Source organism: Gasterosteus aculeatus, chromosome 1 (genome assembly GCF_964276395.1).
Source record: "Gasterosteus aculeatus chromosome 1, fGasAcu3.hap1.1, whole genome shotgun sequence".
NCBI lineage: Eukaryota > Metazoa > Chordata > Actinopteri > Perciformes > Gasterosteidae > Gasterosteus > Gasterosteus aculeatus.
The window spans coordinates 26577490-26586772 of record NC_135688.1 but is presented as its reverse complement, the minus strand read 5'-3'; the positions used below and the strand labels follow the sequence as shown (position 1 = coordinate 26586772).

General features: G+C 44.1%; 1 long non-coding RNA gene across 1 annotated transcript; it reads right to left on the bottom strand.

Moving 5' to 3' along the window:
- On the bottom strand, positions 1 to 9082 carry LOC120826615 (uncharacterized). Its single transcript, XR_013467229.1, has 4 exons — positions 8643 to 9082; positions 7997 to 8149; positions 4232 to 7725; positions 1 to 2816 (listed from the first exon to the last, which is right to left on the bottom strand). It is a non-coding gene; the product is annotated as an uncharacterized LOC120826615 (long non-coding RNA).
- Positions 9083 to 9283: the final 201 nt, after the last annotated feature.

Sequence of the window (9283 nt, the reverse complement as noted above, 5' to 3'; positions counted from 1 at the left end):
TTGAGTTTAACAGATTGTTTATTTAACATGATTTATCCATCCACCTGCAAACCGCTTATCCACAAAGGGAGTCTACCCCAGCCAACTTCGGGCAAAAGACAGGGTGGTAGAGTGGTCGCCAGCCAATCGCAGGACATTCACACCCATTCACACTCACGGGCAATTTAGCATCACCAATTGATCCCAACATGATCCCCAGTGCACATCTTTGGACTGTGGGAGGAAGCCAGAGCACTCAGAGAGAACCCACACAGACACCATGCAGACAGGCCACTGGGCGGAGTCGAACCCAGGACCTTCCTGCTGTGAGGCGACAGTGCTAACCACCACGCCACCCCCTAACATGATTTACGTGATCAGTCATAATATTGTTTGCCATAAAATGTACAAATGTAGTTTGCGAATGTACTTTGACAACTTGCTGTATTTGTTGTAGTATTCATATAAGTTTGTGAATTTGATGCATTTTCTAATGTTGTGTTTCTCTTCTTTTCTCTCCACACGAGGCGCAGTTTCCAGCGCTGAGGACAACAGGTTTCTTCTTCTGCTCTGCAGTTACTCTGAGATGTAACTTTGACAGTGGGGAAAGCCCGGACGTCTCTGCTGTACCGCGGCGATGCACACTGATGTCCTCATTGCGGTGGGATTCGAACCCGGGCTGACACCACCACCCAACAGCGTGACCACGCCACCATGTCATTCCCCCTATAACATCTCTTTGTTGCCTTTGACTTCTTCTGACTGAGCTATTTGTTCACACCGCCTTTATGTAGCTCTGATAAAACAGATAACAGATAAAACAAATAAACCTCTGAAATAAACAAAATTTCAAGAATCTTCTGAAGAAGGAGACATTGTTCTGCAATTTATATATTAAACATTAAAAAAATGGTCCACAACATGAATCATCTTGAGCTCTGGTGGAATTAAAACAGCCCTGCAACCTTCTGAGCCACCTTTGGGCTTCGATCCTTTCAGCTCCTCATCTGGGTGAGCTAATCCCTGAAGGACAAACTTGCCTATTTCTTCTGGCATTTGTTCTTCACTCTGCTGAGGAGGAACCTCAGAGGATCCTCCTACAACGCATACAACTTGTGAAATAAACAACAGCAATTCATAGAAGTAGTGAAATCAACTACGGAACGGATGTGGCTTCCAGCCTGTGAGTCTATGAGAGTATTGAGGTTCGTCTCATCGACTTGACAAAGTCCAGCGGCGTGGGTGTGCGGTGGAACAGTGCAGGGAGATAACAGGAAGGTTGAGGTGTGGATGGTCCACGGTTCAAACGTCCCAGAGCTTGAAGTGTTTTTGAGGTTTTAGTCAGCAATCCCAAGGTCTAATAGGAGAAACAGAGAGATTATGAAGCATGTGGCTGAATAGCACAAGGGAACAACCGAAGGGCTGCAGGCTCCAACCTGCTGTCTGAGGTTGTTGGTTCAAGCCCCTTTGAGCGGACGTTCCATGAAAGAGTTTTTCCGGTTTAGCTCGTAATCTCTAGGTCAAATACAAGAAATGAAGTCTTTGATACGAGAAACGAAGAGTTGTTTAGTGAGTGGCGAGGTAGCTCAGCTGAAGAGCTGCTGTCTCAAACCTATGCCTGCACCTATAGGTTGGTGGTTCAAGCCCAGATGTGGGCCATAGGCTAGAGTTTTGAGGTTTAACTCACATTCTCACGGTTAAATAGGAGAAATAAAGTTCCTCAAGTGTGAGCAGGACTGGTGGCGTAGTGGTGCAGGGGGCCAAAACCTCTGTAAGTGCTAGTGGGTTCAAATCCCACCACTGCCAGGTCTTGAGTGCGCTACTGTGGAGGTAGTAGTGGGGGCTTTGTCCCCACTGGTTGTTTCAGAGAAGTGAACCGAGGGGGTTATGCAAAAACCGAAGATGAGTTTAGGTGGAATTGTCAAGAATCTTTTGGATGATGAAGTTCAAGTTCCTTAATTGTTAATCAGCTTTGCTGTGCATATTGCAGCGCTTTTGCCATTGCATTATACTATGCATGATTCGACCTTGAAGTCCTCTGATCCTCGCCCAAAACCTCCTGTCTTTCCTCTGTGAACCAACAAAGACAACAAATGTCAGCTTCAACGTCCATCTTACATATTTGGACTTTTTTGAGGTGAGAGGGTTACTTCCTGTGTAACAGCATCTGTGGACAAACTGAATAAGACCAAGTCTGGGACAGGACATAGATTTGTTTACCCTTTTTAGTGCATCCACCAATTCTCTGTTCAAATTCAACTCATTTTCCCATTTGGTGCGAAAGGTGACTATTGTAATTAGGATCTGGTTGTAAAGTTTAGAGATCAGTCCCAAAGTGAAGGGTGCGTAAACCAATGCAGGAAGAAAGCTTGAACAGCATGATTGATCCTCCAAGATGCACCATTCCGTCTCAGGGGCATGAACCCATTATGATATTGTATGAATGTTAGTTGCCAAATAATAAAGATTTAGGAAGAGCCGGGCCACCCGTGTCACGGCAATCCCCTCAACAAAAGCAAATAATATGAAGAAAACATTGAGCCATTCCATACATTCTTGTTCATTATCTTTCTTATGAATGAAATTAAATGCGTCCTTTAGTGAGCAAGGATTGATGGTCGGCGATCTACTGGCACTGCTTTGCGATCGATCATTGGCCTCCCTGGCTTAAAATAACCATATCAATCGAAGGAAAGGAGGAAAAAGGGACTTTAGCATGATAGATGCTGGTGAGAAAAGACGTCGACCCCCACAGCCGCAGCAGAGATGTTCCCTCAGCAGGCGTGTGGAGCGCCTTCTTCTTCTTCCCAGATGTCGTCCAATGAAGCTGCGCACAACTGTTGACGACATAGAAGCAGTCAAGTGAAACACATTGATCAATAGTAGATCTCAAGGTGTCAGAGAGAAAATCAAGACCTTCCGATTGGCTTGTGAATCTGATTAAATGATCTAGGTCGACAGAAAGTTCCCTCTGAGTGACACGTTGAGGGGGTCCGCTAACAACCCGTGGGGAAATGATTCTGTAACTACGGACCATTTACATCCAACGTGAAAATAAACAAATCGGCTTGTGAATCTGATTTGAAGATTATTCACAAATGACTTTTTTTTCCGGTATTCTATCATAGGATTTTCTTTTTCCGACAAACCAAATCAAGACATTCTCCTTTTTTACACATAGAAAGTCTGAATGTCTGCTATTATTAGCTTGAAACTGCTGACCTTTTCCCTTCAAATCGAATCCGAAGTGAGAAGGACATTAGCTCCTGATGACATTTTAAAGGGATTTCATTGCAAACAATGCATGTGCTTTTGCTACTTTGTGTAAAAGGGGAGTTTCTGGGTTTGATTAAACGTGGTGTCATTTCGTAACCAGAGAGGTGGCTTAAATGTTAGCTGAATGTGACACAGCATTCCACGTCTTAACTTGCTTCTTCGCAGCCTTCGTTGAACGTGCTTTTAGAAGTGGATCCTGGCTCGACCGCAGTCACGTGGTCGTCTGTTGCGCATGCGCCATCGGGTCATGCATCTGCGTCGTTGCATCGACGCACTCGTTTCAATTCATGGTTCTAAAAGCGTCCTTGCGTGTGTTGCAGAGCAATTCACCGCCAGAACAACAGGTGGAGTAACGTGTTTTTGTCAAAGTCGACCTAGAGAGTCACGTCTTTGTGTGTGGAAGTTGTTGGTTGGTTTATTTATTTATCATAGACTTTATTGCCCCGTGCATCTCCACTGTTCCTTTTCATCGCGGACACATTAGTCCCAAATTTTCCTCCACAACTTTGTTCACCCCTCGACCGGCAAACCGACGTTTGTGGAGATCTCCCTCCATGAATCATATTTACGCATTTCTTCCAACAAAAGCTCTTCAATCTGATCCGTTCTCTCGTAAACATTCTTTGTTTTAATAATGGCGGTATTGGGCTATGAAAGCGGAAATGTGAGACTCCGTAAAGGACGTAGTTAGCAGACCAATCGCAGCCCGTCTTGCGTAGCTTTTGATGCTAGTCTAGAAAATGGGTCGACGCACGCAAGGAGGTGTGAAAAGGCGCGGAAGAGACGCGCAAGGGGCTCCTGCGTCTGCGCGTCCTTGCGTCTCTCTGAAAACGCAGAAGCATAAACTAGGCTTATGAATCATTTTAACCAATTGCTTTGTTGTGATTAGTCTCAAGTTGTATGTAGCCGGGTGAAGTGGGGGCAGGGAGATTTACCTACGTGATGCAAATGTACACCCATGGGCAGAACTACCTACCCCTTCTCCAGAACTCGGGTAGAGCACAACGGGATCTCACCCGACCACAACAAAACGTCTTTGACAGGCCAAACACAAGGCTTCTCTCTGCTTTCTCTTCTTTTCTGCAGCAACCAGGCTGGTTTATATAGTCCACCAGCTCGTTAGCCGATTAGTCTCCAGGTCTTCAGTGGCCACGCCTCCTCGCCAACAGCCAACCAGCACCGCACACCTGTGAATCGAGAAAATGGGCACTCTCCCCCACTCACACAGTTAAAGGGGCAGAACAAAACATGGGGACATGTAACACGCCCCCCCCAAATAGAGTAAACCCGTGGGATTACGACATGGTCTGTAAGTTACTTTTCCAGTGGTCCCAAAAAAGTTCAAAAAGTAATCGAACACAAAAAGATCACAGGCCTTTCCATTTAAACACGAGACAGAGCATCAGCAACCCTATTTTCTGATCCCTTTATGTGTCGTATCTCTAAATTATATCTTTGTATAACGGCCAACGCATGAGTCGTTGGTTGTGGTTGTAGATGCGGCCTAAAAAAAACTAAAGGATTGTGGTCAGTACCACAACAGGCAACACACTGGAGTGTGTGTCAGTGTGTTGGGGAAAGACCAACTCAAAAGCCCCACAAAACTTCACACAATGAACTATTTTGGATAAAACGTGCCTGTTTTTATCCACGCCCTGGTTGTGTGTCCTCACCGCGGTCCTGTGTGCGTCGCAGCTGGGCAGCGATGTTAATTTTAGCACAGTCACGTCATGTGGACCGGCACGGTTAGCACGTAGCTAACTAGCTAGCTAATCCTCCCGGCGTAGAAGTCTCAACAGAAGCCTCGGCTTCCCTGTCACACGTTGTCTGATCGTGAGGTCCGGCTGATCCGGGTCCAGCTCTTTCACCTCGAGATTCGTGCAGGACGTGCAGGAAAAGCATATATTGTGCGCAGATATCTTAATTTACTAATTTTACAGGGTATATAATCCATGTTTCAAAAATACAAATACACAAATATTGACTATTTGTAAAATGTATTTTTAATATGTATTGTATGGTTGAAATTAGGTAGCTTTGGATAAAAGCGTCACCTAAATGACATATATAATATACAATAATGTAATGTAATATAAACAAAAATTATACTTTTTTCCTCCGTCGCTCAAGGTGGGGCCACGTCCCATTGCCCTCAATGGACCAGCCGCCACTAATATGTATGTGTACGTATATATGTGTCATGACAAGGACCTGAACCCAATTGCACGACTCCAGAGGCATCAAATCAAATGTTTATTACAAAAGGCCAAAATGAATCATAGGCTACGCTAGCTGGAAGGCTACGCTAGCTGCTAGGCTACGTCCATCTCAATATCGACCCTGCGCGGGACACGGTCTGAAGAGGATCGCCCCTGTTGCCCTAAAATGTGAGTTTAGAGAGTTGAGAGCAAAGAGCAGGAGGACAGCAGGAAGAGACGTGTTTCAACATGTTCCAAAGTTTTGTGTTTAAAATACAATTAAAAAACAGTGTCTAAAATACACTATTTCTAAAGTGTTTACTCATTACTTGTACTTGGGCTTTCAGTTTGGTGCCAAAATAACACAATAGCCCATTGTTTTGAAACAACCGATGCTTGTTTCATTTTCGTTTGTGTGTGTGTGTTCATCCCAGTGAGAGAGTGGCAGAGATAATCATGCCACTGCATCATCAATTGCTGTTCAGTTTGATTGCAAACGGTTGGCCTTTGATACTTCACCGCTTGGAGCTGTTGCACACATGGTGTCCTGTGTGTGTGTGTGGGGGGGGGGGGGGGGCGTAAATCAGCACGTGGGAGAACGTAAAGTCGCACGTCTGGCTGATACAACTCCACAATAGCAAGGTGAGCAGTAGGACTACAACAGGTGACGACCCCGGGCTAATTAAAAGATAAACTTACTTTAAGATGCTTCTTCAGGTTGGAGTCTTTGGACGCTGAAAGGAGTTTGTGGCACCGCACAGTTGTATTGCGTTCTCCCTTCTCTTTCTTTAACATGAAATGCTTATTGAATTTCCAGGGTAGAAAAGCTTTCCTGCCCCGGCTCTGTTGAGCTGCTGCTCTTCAGACTCCCGTCAGCAGCTACTCAATAGACTTTTCATTCGTTTCCACGTTGGGGCTTCAGGAAAATGCATCAAGTTGCCTTCATTTATTTAGAGAGTGCACCGCAGCATTCCTAAGAGTTCATTTTCCGGCGTTAGACTAAAGTGTGGAAGTACAGAGTTGAAATCACACTGCATAAAGTTGATTCCACTCTTACAGAGTCAATTGTACGAAAGAGCTGGAGTCATTATCCAGTGTGAAGATCAGATTCATTTGCGACACTTAGTAGAGTTAAATTAACTCTTTGATAGGTTTGAAATGTAACTGGCGCATAGAGTAGAGAGGGTGAGCTGGGAGCCACAAGGTTGGTGGTTCAAGCCCCAGCTGCTACATGTTGGCAAATCGTGGATAGCTGGCACTCACTAACAGCCAATTAAATCGCAGCACTATTGCCACTGGCCAAGGTGCTGAAAAGCCAATGTCATTATGCTGTTTTCAGCTATTAACAAATAAAGGAAATACCCCAATCTGCTGTCTACTGGTTATCACTAGATTGTACTATATTATTTTACTGTTCACTACAGTGATTCACTTATTGATGACACATGTAGACATTAGTAATTGAAACACAGGTAGATCAACAGATTTGTATAGTTCTATACAAACAAAAATGTTACAGAAATAAAGACATCTAAATAATTAAACTAATGAATATCAAACCATAAAACCAAATATAAAGAATAAATAAAAAGATAATATTTTAATGTACAAAGTCACAAATGCAAGAAACCAATATATAAACTAATTACAAGATGAATATTACAAATAATTGGAATTAAAATGCTAGATGGAACTCCCCCTGTTATTTCTCTTCTTTCCTCCTTTCAGCCTCCCATCTCTATTTTTCTTTCTCAAAGAAAGCAGACCCCTGGAACTCTCTCCACGTCATTTCCTTGCCCATGCCCTGGTCTTTGTATCGTGAAAAGATTTTAGCGGGGCAGAAAATGTACTTCCCGGTTATTCCAGGGAACCCAGTGTGAATGTGACGACTGTTTGGGCCCTGCTTCAGTTCCATCTTACAGAACCGACACTTGCGACTTGTGGACTGGGAATCAGTTCTCTTCCTCTTCTGCTGTCCATTCTCTGCCACCCTTTTATGTGTGGCATCCAGTTCTAGCTGAAAGGCATTTTAGGGTTTGTCAGACCTTCAGCAAGTTTTAAAAACTTTAGTGGAGCAGTAGAAGTACCGGACCGGGCCCTGCTGGTAGAAAAAGTGGATTGAAAAACCATCATTTTCATACCTAGACTTTGGCTGGCCACAGGAAAGACACCTTTTCGTGTGTCCCTTCTTTTGCCCCGGTTGTTGTTGATGTTGCTGCTGCTTTTCCATGATGTTGAGTACAATCTTCTCAATAGAGGCTGGAGTCAGCATCTGAAGAGGTGGAGGTGGGTGAATAATTGCAACAGACATCGTAACAACTGGCACACTAGTGGTCTCACTCGCCTCTGTCAGAGAGTGACAAAGTTCCTGCCTCTGACGTTTAAAGAGGAACTGGTGTTCATCAATTTGCTGAGGTGCTTTACATATTGTAGAATATGTAGTTTTGTTGTCGGGTGGAGCATGCTGTTGGGGTCTGTGCAGGAGTTGTGAACTAGAGCAGCGTAGTCCTGGTCCACAAGCTTCAGCGTGTCTTTCTGCTTACGGTGTTTGTTGAGCAGCTGGTCGATAACTGCCTTCATGGGGGGCGGCCATCGTTTGTGGTCCAAAACAAACACTCTGCCTCCTGTCTTCACCGGTCCAGTGCGAGCACCAGTTGGTGAGGGCAGCAGGGGCAGCGACGGCGGACGTGGGGTTTCTACAGGAACAAAAGAACAATAAGTCATTCTGACCTATAGAATCAAATACTTGTATAATAAATTAAACTTTAAAAGCTCATGAAAGACTGGTATTTGTATGTAAATGTTTATTATGTTTAAACTAACATGTGGCGTGACACTAATATAAATGCATTTATAGACATGACACTTGTACTAAAGTACAGTATTTATGGCTAACAGCGTTTATAGTTTACTATTCTCTCAGTACGTGCATAATATGTATACAGAATATAATATACAATATATTATTAGCATAATAAATATACAGTGTATAGTGTAACATATACTATATTGTTAGTATTTACAGCTAAAGACATTTATAGCTGGCTGTTCTCTAAGTACGTTTACAGTATATCATGTTTAAACAGTATAAGATGAACAGCTAGTGAGAATCTGTGTTAAATGACGTACAGCAGCAAACGCTGCATATCTATCGGAATAATTATTACACATGATATGTCATTGACTTACTGTTTAGTGACTTCCTCACAGCGCGAGGTCCGACGAAGGTGCACCGTCGCTTCGGTGCTCTTTCCCGGGTAGACTGAGGGAGAATGTCCGGAGAAACGCTTTACATGCGGGTAAACGCTCGGTCCGTCAAACAGCGCCACCGGTGGCCAAAGACATATTACATCCGTAGTGGTTTAGCACAAACATAGAGAATGAATGGGTTTTGGTTTTGGGATTTTACTTAAAAGAATTCACGGGTGCCACGCGGGCACATTTGTCCAGTATTTTCTTCTACAACTTTGTGCACTTCTCGACCGGCAAACCGACGTTTGTGGAGATCTCCCTCCATGAATCGGGAGGCCATCCGCGCGTCCTTATAGTCAATAGTTATCGTCAATGACGGCTTGTATAAGCGGTCATATTTACGCATTTCTTCAGACAAAAGTTCTTCAATCTGATCCGTTCTCTCGTAAACATTCTTCGTTTTAATGATGGCGATATTGTGCTATGAAAACGGAAATGTGAGACTCCGTAAAGGATGTAGTTAGAAGTAGCAGACCAATCGCAGCCTGGTGCGCTGCGGGAGGCCGCAGCGCAAGGACGCAAGGAGGTGTGAAAAGGCACGCAAGGGGGTCTTGCGTCTGCGTCGCTCTGAAAACGCA